The following is an 18445-nucleotide window of genomic DNA, read 5'->3' as shown; positions in this document are numbered from 1 at the left end:
GTTTAGGCAGCCCTTAGTATAGGTAGCCAGAGATATCCCCCTCAGTATAGGTACACCACAGTTTAGGTAGTCAGAGGTAGTTACCTAAGTATAGGTAGCCAGAGGATCCCCAGTATAGGAAGCCAAAGAAATAAAGGGGAAGAAATGAGCAACTCTCAACCCGAGAAAAAATGCCCCCATGGTGATTTTGCTTGAATCAGCCATATTCACCACAAATCCGACTTAAATCAAAAATCAATTCTTTATTTTTATCTGGTAAAAAAGTAATAAAGATGCTAATCGGGCAATCCAAAAGTTAAAATCACTATTACTTTTGTTGTTGATAAATTATCATTCCCCAGTTTACCTGACTCTTATTTGGTACACAGAAAATTTGGTACACAAAAGAGAAGTTGCAGGGCATGCTGGGTTGTCTTTTTTTGCTTCTCTTCTTCCCCTCAGACTTAACTAATTCAGCCTGATTGGTTGAATCCTTTTTCCCTCCTGTTTTCCCCTCCCACACCTCTGTTCCTCTCTGATTGGCCAAAATTTCTCAGGCTGAAACAATGCACTTTCTATAGTGAAGGGCGGGCAAATCAGGCAGAGGAGACTAAGGGCGGATATTACATCACGGCTGGCTTCAAAATAGCCACAGTAAATATGCAAACTGTCTAGAATAGGATTCTCTACTTTTCCTTTATAAAATTCACAGGAATCATAACGTGGACAGTGCAATACATATATTATGTAAGTAGAGCAAGTATTTACCTACTTATATATTTGTTATGTTTTTTCCTGAGATAGTATGGCTGACAGCTCCTCTTTAACTAATTTAGCCTGCTTAACCCTAATAATCCCAAGCATATCAATGTTTTACACCCTAGTTCTGATATTTGTTTATTTCAGTTGCTTTGTTTTCCCCTGAGGCATCTCTCCACTCTCAAATCAGGTGTTTTCTCACAGCTCAATACCTATCCAGCTTTATTTGCCTTGCCACTCAAATGTTTCCTTTTATTGACCTCTCTCTTTGAACCATAATCACAAGATCACCATTGTATGCTGCCACCTGACTCATCTAGAATGAGGTATTACAGCTCATATCAGCTTCTTTAAGTACAACTTCCACTACCGGAATAAAAACACTGCTGGTATTGCATTCCCTTGGCATATTGCCTTATTTACTTGAAGTGGATCTATCATTTTACCTCTGACCTTAACCATTGCTCTTATCTTTGAAAAGTTACAGCTACTGTAATAGCATACGAGCTTAAGTATCAACTTATTTAACATTATCTCTTTAGACTCGAGCCAAAATCTTGTTTTAATCAACAAAAAGGTTACGCAAAACAATTTTGTACTCAACAGTTCTCAGAAGTTTATTGTATCATGTGTAGGTAATTGATAGTTGATCTGCCCACATGGAATCAGCATAAATAGATAAAAACGCTATCCAGTAAAGTAATTTATTTGCAGTCAACTACTCAATAGTTTATCTTACTACCCTTTTAAGTTTTGGCCCTGTTGTAGCCTGCTTCCACTGTTCTGCCATTCTTTCCTCATTCTACATCTTTAATACATATTCATTTACCTTTTGCTTCGTTTTTTTTTTTTTTTTTTTTGATTACTAGCCAAGCAGTTGTATTCTCACTTTCAGGTAATTCCTAGTTTTTAATTTCTTCATTATCTCAGTAGCTTCAGCTTCTGTGGGCTCATATACTTCAGAACTGGAAGTCAAATACATTTTCCATTTCTTCTTTTCTTTACTTGATATTTTTCGTTCTCACTATCACAAGAATCCATGAAATATTTTCTGCATCGCTGTATAATCTGATTGCATTAATTCAGTAGGATTCTATCTCGAGTGATGCCAAAAATATCTCTATGCTTATAGACAAGGCCAGCCTTAGGTTTCAACCCCCCCCCTTTCCAACAAAGGTCGCAACGCTGCTACTGAGAACACTGTGTTCCCGGTAGTAAGGCAGGTGCTAGGTAGCCAGATACGTACCTACATAATTATGTAGCTCCCCAGTATAGGTAGCCAGCTGTGCTTCTAGTACCCCAGTATTAGGTAGCCCTCTTAGTATGGATAGCGGATATGCTCCCTCCCTGTATAAATGGTAGCTGTAATGAAACGCGGAAAAGCCGCGGCCTCTCAAGGTGAGGCGGCTGTTTCCGCGTCCAGCAGGATGCCACAACGCGGAAAAAACGCCGCATGCCGCTCAAGCAGAGCGGCGGAATCCGCATTGGGAACGGCGGAATCCGCATTGGGAACGGCGGAATCCGCATTGGGAACGGCGGAATCCGCATTGGAGGCGGCTCCCGCACTTGGTTCACTAGATACATTGCATAACAGTACTGGTGTGGCTGGGACTGATAGTCCACCAAGATTCAGACTTACACGCGCGCGAGCACAGAGGCTGAGTTTAAATAACAGCCAGAAGTGAGTCAGCTGACCAGGCGGGTCAGCTGACATTTTCCACTACTCTCATTGGTCCAGCAATTAGGGAGGTCCTGGAAAGGTCCTTGTGTATATATACTGCTGGCTGTTCACTTGCTCTTTGTCTGGCGTTGCGATCACATATGTGGGAGCACCCAGATCCGTAGTCAGATCCACAAGTGTGCCGGGACCAGCTGGAGCTGTAATCCTACACTTAGCTAGATTCTGTTGATAGCTAAAGTACTAGTTTGATTGTATTTATTTGTTATGACTTTTGCCTGCCTTGACTATCCTCCTGAATTCTGATCTTGTACCTCGATATTTCTGATACCTGTTGCCGAACCCCGGCTCGTCCTTAGACTCTGTTTCTGCCTCCTGATCTTGTACCTCGATATTTATGATACCCGTTGCCGAACCCTGCCTGTACTTAGACTCCGCCTTTGCCTACTGTATCTGTACTTTATCTGTCCGTGTGTTACGACCTGGCTTGTCCGACCTCGAGAACCGACCTCACTATTGGAGGCGGTTCCCCGTCCTGTTAGTGACACTTCCTCCTGAGTGTCACTCTCGGACTATCCTTCCTACTGTTAGTCTGACTCCTCCCGTCTTGGAGAGCTCAGGTCTGTGGAAGGAATCCGTGCAGTTCTCCTTGCTGCACTGAGGCCTAGGCCTCCAAGTGTTACTGTTACACCAAACACTACACTCTACTCAGGTGAACAGAGGTTAGTTAGTATATCGGATTATCGGTGATACTGCAGATCACGTATAATCTGGTATACATCTGTATTTCCTGTGATACTGCAGATCACCGGTAATCAGACCCTCTCTGTGCTTCACCGATCGTTACAGTAGCCAGATGTGTCCAAGTATTAAGTAGCTCCCCAGTATAGGTAGCCAGATGTGTCCCCAGTATTAATTTCTTCCTCTCCCATAAAAAAACATTTTCCAGTGCAGTGTATACTGCCAGTGTTCTTGACTATGAGGCGCCCTGAGTGACCACTCAGGTCAAAGGCTAGAATTGTTTATTGACACATGATATTCTTCATATTCTTGTAAAACTGCCTTAAACCTGAGGGACCAGCTAGTTGGGTTGTTCTATCTTTACAGTGTTGCTTTCACCTCAGTTCATGAGAACACTAACTGTTGACTCTTCTGCCACCACACTTTATATACATCCTACTGGCAGGGTGCACACTCCTGCAGGCCAGATCCTAGGTTACCCTCTGTATGCCCTAGCAGGACAAATAGACTAGTTGACTCATGTATGCAATGTATTGCTCCGCATACCAGGATCTACCACAGGCAGGTGAGAGTGGAGCTGAAATATGTTAGACTAAGTGGCTTCCCTTTATTAAGCCACATGTTACAGCACACACTCTCTTAAGGGGCCCATACACTGGTTGATTTCAGTCATTGATCGATTGATCGAATTGTATGGAATCAATCAATCAATCAGAATTTGATCAATTTGCGGCCTATTTCGATAAATTTCGATGGATTTAATCTATCTGACAGGATGGAAAACCTAGGTCGATCTGCTGCTGGCAGCAGATCGATGGCCCATAGAGTTGCATTGGATCTAAACGTGGCCATACACTTATAGATTTGCAGCAGATTCGACCATCAGATAGATTTCTGTCAGATGCCTGTTAAGTCGAATCTGACAGGAACCTATCTGATATGTGCCACACACTAGGAACAGATTTCTATAGATTTCAGAATGAAATCCATTTTAAATCTATTGAAAATCGATCTAAATGTATTATTGCACCATTACATCCAATGCAACTCTATAGGCCATCGATCTGCTGCCGGCAGCAGAACAACCTAGAATTTACATCCTGTCAGATAGATCAAATTGATCGAAATCGATTGCAAATCAATTGATTTGCTGATTTGAAAGAATTCTATAGAATCGATCGATGGATGGCTGAAATCGACCAGTGTATGGGCCCCTTAATTGTCCAATAATGCATTTAGATCGATTTCCAATAGATTTAATTCTGAAATCTATTGGAAATCTGTTCCTAGTGTGTGGCACACATCAGATAGATTCCTGTCAGATTTGACTTAACAGGCATCTGACAGAAATCTATCTGATGGTCGAATCTGCTGGCCATATAGGATTGTGTGTGTGTGTGTGCGCGTGTGTGTTAGGGATGATCGGAACAGGCAATTTCCGATATCGCGGAAATTCCGGATTCCGCAGTAACGAAATTTTGTAACCACTATATTCCGGCGGATCCCCGCGGTATTCCGCATTTCGGTGGAACCATTTCCACAATGTTAACGGGAACGTAATGGATGTTTCCTTTTAAACAAATACCAGTTCCCTGGCTGGCTGCTGATAACTTTGGCTTCAGTGGTGTCTGAATCACAATCCTGATTACAATTTTTTTTTTTGGAGCAGCAGGAGTTGTCCTAGGCCATGGGACCTAGAGGAGGTTTCACGGCGGTCATCACAATTTTTTTTTTGGGGGGGGAGCAGCAGGAGTTGTCGTAGGCCATGGGACCTAGAGGTGGTTTCCCGGCGGTCATCACAATTTTTTCTTGAGCAGCTGGAGTTGTCGTAGGCCATGGGACCTAGAGGTGGTTTCACAGCAGTCATTATAATTTTTTTGGGGGAGCAGCAGGAGTTGTTGTAGGCCATAAGACCTAGAGGTGGTTTCATGGCGGTCATCACAATTTTTTTTTAGCGCAACAGGAGTTGTCGTAGGTCATGGGACCTATAGGTGGTTTCACAGCAGTCATTATAATTTTTTTTTGGGAGCAGCAAGAGTTGTCGTAGGCCATGGGACCTAGAGGTGGTTCCACGGCAGTCATCACAATTTTTGTTTGAAGCAGCAGGAGTTGTCGTAGGCCATGGGACCTAGAGGTGGTTTCACAGCAGTCATTATAATTTTTTTTTGGAGCACCAGGAGTTGTCGTAGGCCATGGTACCTAGAGGTGGTTCCACGGCAGTCATCACAATTTTTTTCTGGAGCAGCAGGAGTTGTCGTAGGCCATGGGACCTAGAGGTGTTTTCACAGCAGTCATTATAATTTTTTTTTTTTTTTGGAGCAGCAGGAGTTGTCGTAGGCCATGTGACCTAGAGGTGGTTTCACAGCGGTCATTATAATTTTTTTTTGGAGAAGCAGGAGTTGTCATAGGCAATGGGACCTAGAGGTGGTTTAACAGCAGTCATCACAATTTTTTTGGGGAGCAGCAGGAGTTGTCGTAGGCCATGGGATCTAGAGGTGGTTTCACAGCAGTCACTGTAATTTTTCTTTGGGAGCAGCAGGAGTTGTCATAGGCCATGGGAAAATTTTAATTTAGTCTGTCCAATCTTCATCGTGAATCAGTGAGAGGGGCCTTGTAATGATCACTGACCCATGACTCGTTCATTTTTATGAACATTAGTATGTCCACATTATCTGGGAACAGACGGGTCCGTTGGTCGGTGACCACCCCACCTACAGCACTAAATACTCGCTCAGAAAGAACCTCCAGTGCATACTGAACGAGTTCAGGCCAGGTATCCAGTTGTTTTGTCCAATACTCCATGGGGTCATCATTCCTCTCCATATTGTCTGGAGAACTGGCCGACCCCAAGTTATCATTCACCATACGGGCCAGCCGCTGGCAGTGACTACTTTGCCCGCTTGTTGTGCTGCTGCTAGAAGGAGTATCTGGCATTGGCTGATAAAATTCCTTCAACATACTCAGCAGTTTCACAGATTGGCTATTGGTGCTGCTGCTGGGAGGTGCAACCCAACGAAGAAGGGCATCCCGGATTTGGCTCATCCTGGCGTCTGCTTGGGAGGGGATATGAACTGCCGCATTTTCCCCTTGCACTGGGGATCTAAGATGGTGGCCACCCACATGTTGAGCCTTGATTTTAGAGTTTTAATCCGGGGGTCCTTACGGATCATATGCGCAGCCATAGGGAAGAGATGTCTGCCATTAATTACAGTCAGAACTGTCATCATGCTCCAGCTCCACATCATCAGAATCTTCTTCCCACCCCCCGACAATGGGCTTTTCCTCTTCCACAAGCTCTGCCTCCTCATCCAGGATTAGAGCATGCTCACTCACTCCCCCACTTGACTGACCACTGTTCAGTAGGGTTTCCTCCCCCTGTCCGAGCACTTTGTCAAGAGCCTTGTTTAGCATGAAGATAATAGGGAGCACTTCTGATATGCTGAAGTGCTCCTCACTGATCAATTTTGTTGCCTGCTCAAACGGCTCCAATACTTTACAGGCCTGTCCAATCAGCTGCCACTGGTCCCCAGTAATGTAGTCCAGTGGCCCTGTTCTGGAGGAAGATGTCTGAGACAGGTATAGCCTGATGGCCATTCGCTGCTCCCACAACCTCTCCAGCATGTGGAGGGTGGAGTTTCACCACGTCAGACAATCACAAATAAGCTTGTGCTGCGGTAGGCTATGGCGGTGCTGCAGCAGTTTCAAGGCCATGGTGGCAGTTGCGGAGCGACGGATGTGGGCTGACACTTTTCGTGCTGAGGCCACAGCGTCCTTCAACCCATCAAAAATGCGTCAACATTTCTGGACTATAAGGTTGAAGACGTGGGCCAAGCAAGGTAAGTGAGTGTAGCCACCTTCAGAAATGTTGGCACCATTATCGGACACCACTACACCTGTGTCCAGTTTTCGGGGGGAAAGCCACTGCCGAATCTTATCCTGTAAGGCTGCAAGGATTACAGATCTGGTTTGCCTGTTCTCGTCTATAGATTCGAGTTTCAGCACTGCTTGGCATCGATGGTGCTGCAGACCAGTGTAGGAGCGGGACCACTTGCTGGGAGGCTCAGCAACAGCGGACTGGCCTTGGACAGAACAGGTAGCAGAGGGAAGTAGAACAGGCCTCCCCTTCAACCCACGTGGCGGCACCACCAGCTGAGATGCCCCAGATCTTGCACCCTCCTTAGCAGCACCATGGAGGGTGACCCAATGGGCGGTAAAAGTGAAATACTTTCCCTGCCCATGCCTGCTGCTCCAGCCATCCATAGTGAAGTGCACCTTGCCACCAACAGCGTGATCCATAGAATGGCTGACACATTCCACAATGTGCTGGTGAAGGGCAGGGATAGCATTCCTGGCAAAATAATGGCGGCTTGGGATCCGCCATTGTGGAGCGACACTGTTCATCAGTCTGCGGAAGGGGGCACAGTCCACAAACTGGTAGGGCAGCAGCTGTTGGCCCAACAGCCTTGCCAGGAGCGCATTATTTTTGACAACAAACGGATCAGTTGCAGGGAGCATCCGCTTCCTCTGCAACATTTCTGGCACAGAGGCCTGACGCTGGAACACTTGTGATTCAGAGGAAACCAACAAGGGTGATGATGAGGTGCTTCCCGAGGTCTGGAGTCCTCTTCCAGCCTGGCATGCAGAGGGATTTGAACTAGAATGGGACTGAGCAGGTTGGATAGAGACAGGACAAGTAGAAAAAGAAGAGGAGGGGCCTGTTGCTGCTGCTTTTCCTCCACCCATCTTATTGTAATTCTTTACATATTCGAACCCCATCTGTGGTGGTTGCACAAATGGCTTATCAGCCCTGAAGTGCCGAACCCGGTGCCCGATTTGCCTCTGCTCACCAATTTACGGCACACAGAACAGACTGCCCTGGAGTCATCCTCTTCCAGAACAGTAAAATAATTCCATGCAGGGGACGTGCGTGCACATGGAGCAGTGGTGCGACCTGTTCTAGCACGTCGATGCTCAGCATTGGACTGGTGGGTACTGACAGACGGTAGAGCACTTGCAGGCTGCTGGCCAACTGTCTGCTTTGTTTCTCGATGCTGCTCACACCTGCTAGTGCCTAACCCACCAGATGGCAACCACGGTGGATCAGCCGCCTCATCATCCAAAACATCATCCAGTTCAACCAAATCACTGAAACCCATAAGTGACTCTTCTGGACCCTCCACCTGGCCACAAAACACCTCTGTAGTTGACTGGTGGTGATGTAGATTGGTGGTGACACAAGCTCCCAGTTGTGATGGATTACTACTGGATGAAGAAAACACGGGCCATTTCTGTCACCACAGAACCCACCACTTCTTGGGACCTTGGTCCCATGGTCTCCTCCAATGCCTCCTCCCAATCCTTCTGCACATCTCTCTCATCGACATAGGTGTGCTTTAATTCTGGAGGAGAGTACTGGGAGGAAGCAACCTCGTCAAGAGAAGCAGCTGCGGACGGGTTCTGGTCATGAGGAACCTAGCCACTACTGATGCTGCTGCCACTAGCTTCAAATTCCTCAGACTGGGTAGAGGGTTCCTGATCTAAATAATCAACAACTCTGTTCGCCTGCTGCTCTTTCAAAATTTTCCTACGTGCGAACAGAGGGAAGACATCTCTGACCAGGGGGGGGGGGGATGCTTCCTGCTGCTGCTGCCACCCTCAACCTGATCACGTACTTGACGTGATCCACCAACACCACCATCACTCCATTTTCTTTTAGGAGTGGCAGGAAATTGCTGCTGGTCTCGCTCCATTGCTTTGGGGCCAAAAACTTTATTGGGGAACGAGTATGAGCGACAGAACCAAAGTAAAATAAATAAAGAAAATAAAGAAAAACAAAATAAAGAAAAAAATGAACTTAGAAAACAAAACAAAAAAACCTGCACTACACTCAACTAATCAATCACCACCTAACACTCTCACTCTGTCAAACACTAAGCCTGCGGCCTGGCTGGCTCTGTCTAACCCTCTCCACACAGCAACTACTAGTACACTACACTACAATCTATCACTCAAACTAACAATCTACTGTCACTCTTTCACAAATACACCTAGCTGACTACTACAGCTCACACTCAATCTAATTCTCTCTCACAGTCTTTAAAAATACTTTTGTTTTTATATACTGTCTTTAAAAAGACTATTGTTTTATGTTGAAACAACTAATATGGGTCTGTCTCTCCTCTCTCCAACACCAGACTGAAACCCACAAGATTTTGTGACTGTCACACCTCTCTTATATACAAAAGGGGTGGGATAGCTGATGATAGGTAGCTAGGAGCTGGTTGCTAACGTAGGATTGGTTGGTTTTTGGTAAGACTCTAATTGGTGCAGAAATTCCGTTTTTAATACAGAAATCATCATGTTTTAAGCTTCTGTGATGGGTCTATCCCCTTCTGATCCTTCTGATTGGCTAATGCAGCTTTTACATGCTTTTGTTTAAATTCCGACAGAATTCCGCATAGAAATTCCGCTCTTTCCGATTAGCACTATAGATTTTCCGTTTCGGCTCAACGGAACTGAATTGCCAATTTGTGTGTGTGTGTGTGTGTGTGTGTGTGTTTGATCACTGTGAGTAAAACTGGGACTAACGGATTGAGAAACTTCTGATTGATAAACTTTTCATTGATTTAGTTTATCGAAGTTTATGGGCTGAAACTGTAATGAGGTGCAGCAGTAAATTTATATTAGGTGGGCATGGTACAAAAATAAGTTATTGACAGCTGTTGCTTTGTGCTACATCAATAGATACAAACCTGGTGAAGGCAGTAGTTCAATCACATCCTTGATCAGGTTTCTGCAGAAATTTGGTTGTGACCGGAGCAACATGTGGTTGAGTGGGGCAACATGCATTGATCACTGCTACCCTACTGCTGATTATTTGCTAGATTTAGCTGCTATCAAACCATGGACCTCATGCCCATTTTTCTGTGTGCATTTTTTAAAGATGTTTTCTGTCTTCAACTTACCTCTTCGTAAAAGAATCGTAAATTAAATCTAATGTGAACCAAAAAAAAAAAAAGGATACTTTCCTAAGGAGAGGGAAGTCTTTGGGTCCTATAGAGCCTTCCTACTCCTCTCACAGCCCCCTTGTTCCAGCGTTGTCACTAGGGTGGCCACTTGCAGAACCCCAAAAAGGAGGACATCACACCCTGAAAAGGAGGACATCGTACTGAGCGTGCCAAAAGTGGGTGTGGTCAAGCATAACATGGGCATGGTCATGGGTGGGGCCAAATATACATGACCTTAGCAGTGGTGTAAATTGTCTGCCGGGGAAGTTTGAGCTCTGCCGTAGTGTAGCTCCCAAAAATAGATGTAATCTGACAGCATTTCACCAAAAATATGCGTAATCTGGTAGAAGTTCCTGCAAAATACAAATAATATGGCAGTGGTTCCCCCAAAATAGACAATGTGGCAGCAGCAGTTCCCCCCAACATACACATAATCTGGAACCAGTTCCCCAAAATACGCAAAACCTGGCAGCAGTTCACCCAAAATACACATAACACCCAAAATACATGTATGTAATCTGGCAGCAGTGGTCCCCTAAACATACACAATCTGGCAGCAGTTCCCCAAAATACGCAAAATCTGGCAGCAGCCGTGCCCCTAACATACATAATATGGCAGCGGTTCCCCATAAATACAGATAATCTGACAGCAGTTACCCCAAAATAGGTACCCCCAGCATAGGTAGCCAGGTCTATAGGTGTCCCCAGTATAAGTAGTCATGAGTATAGTTGTCCCCAGAATAGGTAGCCAGGTGTGTAATGTCCCCAGAATAGGTAGCCAGGTCTTTGGGTGTCCCCAGAGTAGTTAGCCAGGTCTATAGATGTCTCCGGTACAGATGGCCAGGATTTTAGGTGTCCCCAGAATAGTTAGGCAGGTCTATAGGTGTCCCCAGTATATGTAGCCAGGTCTTTAGGTTCCCCTAGAATAGTTAGCCAAGTGTATAGGTGTCTCCAGTACAGATAGCCAGGTGTATAGTGTCCCCAGTATATATAGCTAGGTCTATAGGTGTCCCCAGTATATTTAGCCAGGGCTATGGATATCCCAAGTATATGTAGCCAGGTCTATAGGTGTCCCCAGAATAGTTAGCCAGGTGTCCCCTAGCAGGAGGGGCGAGCTCAGTGAAGTGAGAGCGGTAGGTACAGCAGTGTGAAAGGGAGGACATCTTCCCCCCTTTCCTCACCTTTGGGCTCCCCCTTCCTCGCTCTCCCATCTAGAACTAAAGTTTTGGGGTGGCTGGCAGCGGGTGAGACTTACCTGCCTCCTTCCACGGCGAAGCAGTAGTGATGTCCGGTTCATGAGTCATTTGAGCCTGTTCTTTCCTGTGCAGCTGCAGTTCCTGTCTCATCCACTGACCTAAGTCGGGTCAGTGGATGAGTCAGATCATTACACTCACAGGAAAGAACAGGCTCAAATGACTCATGAACCGGACGTCACTACGCAGCGCTTGGAGCGAGACAGAGGTAAGTCCCGCCTGCTGCCAGCCACCCCAAAACTTTGGTTCTAGAGGGGAGAGCGAGGAAGGGGGAGTCCAAAGGTGAGGAGAGGGGGGGGATATGTCCCCTCTTTCCCACTGTGCCCACCGCTCCCTCTTCTCTGCGCTCTTTCCCACCTCCACACAGCCCAAAAGGAGGACATCTGGCTGTCCTCCCTTGCCTTGCGCCGGACGGGGGACAAGCAGTCCAAAAACCGGACTGTCCGGCCTAAATCCGGACGGATGGCCACCCTAGTTGTCACCCACGGTAGCAGTATCTGACCAATTGGTCAAATACTGCTCTCTGCGCCACAGGAGCCTTTGGAGGTCTTCGGGAACCCGAGTGCTGCCGCAGATGGGCGGTTCTGTAGCGCACTCTCTCATGCACTCAAGCATGCACATTACAGAGCCGCCCATCTTCTGGAACATTAGAGCTCCCAAAGACTTCTGAAGCCTCCCGCAGCAGGGGATTCAAATGGAGGTAACATCTCTGGAACGAAGGGACCGTGAGAGGTACAGGAAGGCTCTGTAGGACCCAGAGCCTTCCTTCTCCTTTGGTAAGTATCTGTTTTTTTATGTTTCACATTAGCTTTAACAATAAAAATAAGGCAAGAGCAAACTTTTGCATTAATTAGTGGCTGATTGTGTGCATAAGTGAATGAAAATGATGCATACATTAACCAGGTTCAAATTTAAACAAGAAATTAGTTAAGGTATTCTCCCTGTTTCTCATGGCTGTCTGAAGGCCTGTTGTAAGACCTGCACACTGAGCAGAAATTTAGTGATCATACACAGCAGTTCTTTTGTAATTTAAAATATACCTACACACTATTAAAAAAAAAAGCAGGGTCCCTTCCCTCAATTAGTTTTGGGCCCACCAGCATTGGAAGTATGGCTCATAAACAGAAAAGGTGACATAGTGCCAACTCCCTCCATTTTAAGAGCTGTGCCCCCACCAGTATTGAGAATGGGAGTTCTTCTTGCATCTATACTTGGTGGGTACTCAATCGTAGAAATGAGTGTGTTTATGGTGTGATACAGTCAACCTTAATTTGGGGTGATCAAGTAAGCACTAGAGATGTATCGAACGGTTCGCCGGCGAACGGTTCCAGGTGAACTTAGGGGGTTCGTGTTCGCCTGCACCAGGCGAACTTTTGCGGAAGTTCGATTCACCCCATAATGCACTATGAGGGTCAACTTTGACCCTCTGCATCACAGTCAGCAGGCACATTGTAGCCATTCAGGCTACACTAAGCCCTGGAGCCCCACCCCCCTTATATAAGGCAGGCTGCGGCGGCCATTAGCCTCACTCGTGTGCCTGCTAGAGACAGAGTAGAGACAGCTGCTGCAGACTTGTTCTTCTAGGGACAGATTAGTTAGGCTCTTGGCTTCTTATCTTGCTCCTGGCTGATTGTTATTGCTTTTACAGCACCCCTCAATAGCTCTTTTCAGAGCTCATCCTGTACTTTTTTTTTTCTGTGTGTCAAACTGACACTTTTGTTGCATGCACAGCCTTGCTAATTGACAGTGTGTGTGCCACTGCCAGCAGCCCAGCACATTCAGTGACTACCTGTGTGTGTGACAGGGAGCTGCACATTGTACTACCCAGTACTGCATATACCCCAGTACCTGTTGTGTTTACTTAACCCACCTCATCACTGCATATACCTAGCTTTGTGTTGAGTGAACCCAGCTCACTGCATCTAACTACCTGTTGTGTTGAGTGAACCCACCTGGCCTCCTCACTGCATCTAACTACCTGTTGTGTTGAGTGAGAACCCACCTCACTGCATCTTAAGTACCTTTACTGTTCAGTGAACCCAGCTGTATCTTAAGTACCTTTACTGTTCAGTGAACCCAGCTCACTGCATCTCACTCTGTTGTGTTGAGTGAGAACCCACCTCACTGCATCTTAAGTACCTTTACTGTTCAGTGAACCCAGCTCACTGCATCTAACTACCTGTTGTGTTGAGTGAGAACCCACCTCACTGCATCTTAAGTACCTTTACTGTTCAGTGAATCCAGCTCACTGCATCTTACTACCTGTCGTGTTGAGTGAGAACCCACCTCACTGCATCTTAAGTACCTTTACTGTTCAGTGAACTTAGCTCACTGCATCTAACTACCCAGTACCTGTTGTGTTTACTTAACCCACCTCATCACTGCATATACCTAGCTTTGTGTTGAGTGAACCCAGCTCACTGCATCTAACTACCTGTTGTGTTGAGTGAACCCACCTGGCCACCTCAATGCATCTAACTACCTGTTGTGTTGAGTGAGAACCCACCTCACTGTATCTTAAGTACCTTTACTGTTCAGTGAACCCAGCTCACTGCATCTTACTACCTGTTGTGTTGAGTGAAAACCCACCTCACTGCATCTTAAGTACCTTTACTGTTCAGTGAACCCAGCTCACTGCATCTAACTACCTGTTGTGTTGAGTGAGAACCCACCTCACTGCATCTTAAGTACCTTTACTGTTCAGTGAACCCAGCTAACTGCATCTAACTACCTGTTGTGTTGAGTGAGAACCCACCTCACTGCATATACCTAGCATCCCCCTGAGATGGACAAAATGGACAAACCAGGTAGAGGAAGAGGTAGAGGCAGACCCAGAGGAAGGCCACCAGGCACCGGCAGGTCTGTGGCTGTGCGAGGTGGTGTTGCTGTGATTTCGTGCGGACCTGGCCCAAAATACAGTGCTCAGAAGAAGGCACGTGCCATCACTTCCCAAAATCGTGAGGAGGTGCTTGAGTATTTAACACAGAACACCTCATCTCCCGCAGCCACCAGCGCTACAACAAGCACCACATCCGCTGCATTTGACACTTCGCAGGAGTTATTTGGTGGTGGTGGTGAAATCACGGATTCCCAGCCACTACTGCAACAACAACAAGAAGGCGCAGGTACACCACCTCATACGTCTGAGTTAGGTGGCGATAGTATGGAGGAGGGGGATGATGAACCACCTGAAGTTGGTGCAGTTGAGGAGGTGTCTGAGGAAAGCGCAGCTGGCCAGCAGGATTATGATTACGATTATACGGATACCACATATGTTCCCGGTAGAGGAGATGACCAGGGGGACAGTTCAGAGAAGGAGTCAGAGAGGAGTAGGAGGAGACGACTCCATGATAGAAGCAGAGGGAGCTCGTCCTCAAAAACAGCTGGGGGCAGTGTCCGGCGCCATGTATCGCCAGCTATGGCCAGCCAACCAACATGCCCTTCAACGTCAGCTGCTGATGCCACCGTAGCACCATCACCCCAGGGGGGCTCAGCGGTTTGGAAATTTTTTCACGTGTGTGTCTCAGACGGAGCAAAGCCATCTGTTGTCTCTGCCAGCAAAAATTGAGCCGTGGAAAGGCCAACTCTCACGTAGGGACAAGTGCCTTACGAAGGCACCTGGAGAGAAGGCACAAACAGCTATGGCAAGAACACCTGAGAAAAAGCAGCACCCCTCAAAAGACAAGCCACCCTCCTTCTCCTCTTCCTCCTTCAGGTGTATCGTCTTCATCCACTTTCTCCCTTGCACCTTCACAGCCACCCTCCTCCACACCGCCTCTTCCCTTCAGCGGTTCCTTCTTCTCTGCCCACAGCAGTACCTAGCTGTCCGTGAAGGAAGTATTTGAGCGTAAGAAGCAAATGTCTGCCAGTCACCCTCTTGCCCGGCGTCTGACAGCTGGCGTGGTGGAACTATTAGCTCGCCAGATATTACCATACAAGCTGGTGGAGTCGGAGGCTTTCCGTAAGTTTGTGGCCATTGGTACACCGCAGTGGAAGATACCAGGCCGCAATTATTTTTCACAAAATGCCATACCCAAACTGTACCTTGCAGTTGAGAGGCAAGTGGTGTCATCTTTGGCACACAGCGTTGGGTCAAGGGTCCACCTGACCACGGATGCCTAGTCTGCCAAGCACGGGCAGGGCCACTACATTACATACACAGCCCATTGGGTCAACCTGGTGACTGATGGCAGCAAGCAGGGAGTACGTGGCTGCGCAGCGGACCAACTTGTCACACCTCCACGGCTTGCAGGCAGGCCTCCAGCCACCTCCTCTCCACCTGCTACCACCGCTTCGCTGTCGTCATCCTCCTCCTTCTCCTTGGCTGGTGCCACGATCTCCTCTCCAGCTACACAGCCCCAGCACCCCAGGGCCTATGCTGCATGCCAGGTACGACGGTGTCATGCAGTGTTAGACATGTCTTGCCTGAAAGTGGAGAGTCACACTGGAGCAGCTCTCCTGGCTGCTCTTAACAAACAGCTGGAGCAATGGCTGCCGTCACAGGGGGCTTCTGCTGCTCCACGTTCCCGTGGTATTGTTCGTGGCTGGGGGGAGGAAGAGGAGTTGCGTCCCATCACTGAGCTAGAGCAAGAGGAGATGGAGAGTACGTCTGCATCCAGCTTTGTGCAGATGGCCTCTTTCATGTTGTCCAGCCTGTTGAGGGACCCCAGTATCAAAAAACTCAAGGCGAATGACCTGTACTGGGTGGCCACGCTACTAGTCCCTCGGTACAGGCACAAAGTGGCGGACCTGTTAACAACTCAAAAGAGGGCGGAAAGGATGCAGCACTTGCAGAACAAGCTGTCGATGATGCTTTACAATGCGTTTTTAAGGGTGATGTGGCTGCACAACGCAATCAAGGTACCACTGGCAGTAACCCTCCTCCTCCCAAGTCCACGCAGGCAAGGACAGGACGCTCCAGCGATCTCAGGGTGATGTCGGACATGCGGACATTCTTTAGTCCAACTCCTCGCCATAGTCCTTCCGGATCCACCCTCCACCAACGCCTGGACCGGCAGGTAGCCGACTACCTGGCCTTGAGTGTGGATGTAGACACTGCGAAAAGCGACGATGAACCCTTGGACTACTGGTTGCGCTGGCTTGACCTGTGGCCAGAGCTGTCCCAATTTGCCATACAACTTCTCTCTTGCCCTGCCGCAAGCGTCCTGTCAGAAAGGACGTTCAGTGCAGCTGGAGGCATAGTTACTGAGAAGAGAAGTCGCCTAAGTCACGACAGTGTTCAGTACCTGATCTTTATCAAAATGAATGAGGAATGGATCCCGGAGGGCTACTGCACGACCGAAGACTAAGTCAGTCCCCACACAAAGCATCTCTGCCTGCAGGCCGCTTGCCTTCTCTGCCACCACCAACAGGGTCCAGGACTCTAGGCGGATTCCTGAATTTTTAAGGCCGCTGCTAGCAGCGGCCGCTACACTAATTTTTCTGGTGCGTGCACATGCCTGCCTACTTTTTCTGGCTGCCCTGCGGGCGGCTGCAACAAACAAACAAAAGGCATGTACATGTGCCCATCCCCCTTTGTGATCATTACCTTGCCGCGGTGAAGGGGCTTGCGTATCACAATGAAGCAATGACCACCGGCTATTTGAGTGTCTCGGGTGGGGGTGGCACACAAAAGATAATAAGGTCGTTGCTTCATTGTGGTCAGACCAAATTTGATCAGCTGGACAGTCACTGTTGTTCTATCATTGAGCTACCACAGCCCGGCGACCATATGGGCTTGAAAAACGCCACGGCCTACACTCTGGCCACGGTGCGCACCAGTCCAGCATGGCTGTCACTACGCAAACAGCTGTTTGCGGTGCATTACACAGTGAGTTTGGTGTGTCAGTGTGAAGCAGAACTCTAATTACACTCCCTGATTGATGTATACCCATGCAAGATGTTTGAAAGCACGTTAGGCCTGCAATTTAGCATTCAATGTGATTTCTTCCCTTAAAACGCTGCTTTGCGTCAAATCCAGATTTTTCCCCGGGACTTTGGGCATGTATCCCACTCCGCCATGCCCCCCTCCATTTGTTAGACCCCTTGAAACATCTTCTCCATCACTTTTGTGGCCAGCATACTTTTTTCTATTTTTCAAAGTTCGCCTCCCAATTGACGTCTATTGCGGGTCGCGAACTTTTACGCGAACCGAACCTTCCGCGAAGGTTCGCGAACGGGGTTTGCGAACCGAAAATCGGAGGTTCGCGACATCTCTAGCAAGCACCCCTGTTCTGGCTAATGTGTATAGGTATCTCCCAAGACCCACATTGTTATTATGAAATCTTCTGGGTTTTGTTTCAGCCTTAATTGCAATATTGCTCCTGTCTTGTAAAAGATAGATTTCCACCACCATGTTGATTGAACGCTTCTATTTTTCCTGAAGAGTCTTTGGAGTAGATCTGTTGTCTGTTCTGCTCACCTGAGGGAGAGCTGACAGCAGCCTGTTAGTTGAGCAGACAGAATAACTTGAGGAGGACAGACCGCCCCTGTAGACTCTTCAAGCTGCAGGCAATATAGGGGTAAGCCTCCTTTCTACAAGAACTCCCCCCCCCCTTACTTTCCTAAAGGCATGCCATTAGAGTGGGGACTAAGGGGAAATAGGGGGTGGGGGGGCTATATCACACCTGTGTTTTGGGGACTCTCTTACTATGCTAAAAAGGGCAGAACTGTTTAAAGCGGAGCTGAACTCATAAGTCCTCTCTGCTCTAAAAGATACACAACAGAATAATAACCTTTAAACAATAACATTTCTTTGTTACAGCTGGTACAAATCTTAAAATAAATCTGCAGTATTTCTACTGCCTGATTCATGGAAGCAGACATATTGTTAACAGCCTGTGCTTTCAAATGCGCTTATCTGCCATCTCTGCCATAGGCAGTCATGTGACACGGAGAGATCAGATTACAACTTTTGATTAGACACAAATGAGGGGGAATTAGAGAGGCTAAACTCTCTAAATACATACATGGTAAATTTCTCTCCGTTTTTCTTCTGTCCTGTGCAAGAGTTCAGGTTCACTTTAAAG

At 47.3% G+C, this 18445-nt stretch overlaps 1 protein-coding gene across 1 annotated transcript in view; it reads left to right on the top strand.

The window, feature by feature from the left end:
• NALF2 (NALCN channel auxiliary factor 2) overlaps positions 1-18445 on the top strand; it is a 266127-nt gene that overhangs the window by 81076 nt on the left and 166606 nt on the right. The window lies entirely within an intron of this gene.

This window comes from Hyperolius riggenbachi, chromosome 8 (assembly GCF_040937935.1).
Source record: "Hyperolius riggenbachi isolate aHypRig1 chromosome 8, aHypRig1.pri, whole genome shotgun sequence".
In the NCBI taxonomy this organism is placed as follows: Eukaryota; Metazoa; Chordata; class Amphibia; order Anura; family Hyperoliidae; genus Hyperolius; species Hyperolius riggenbachi.
This window is presented reverse-complemented; position numbering and strand designations above follow the sequence as displayed.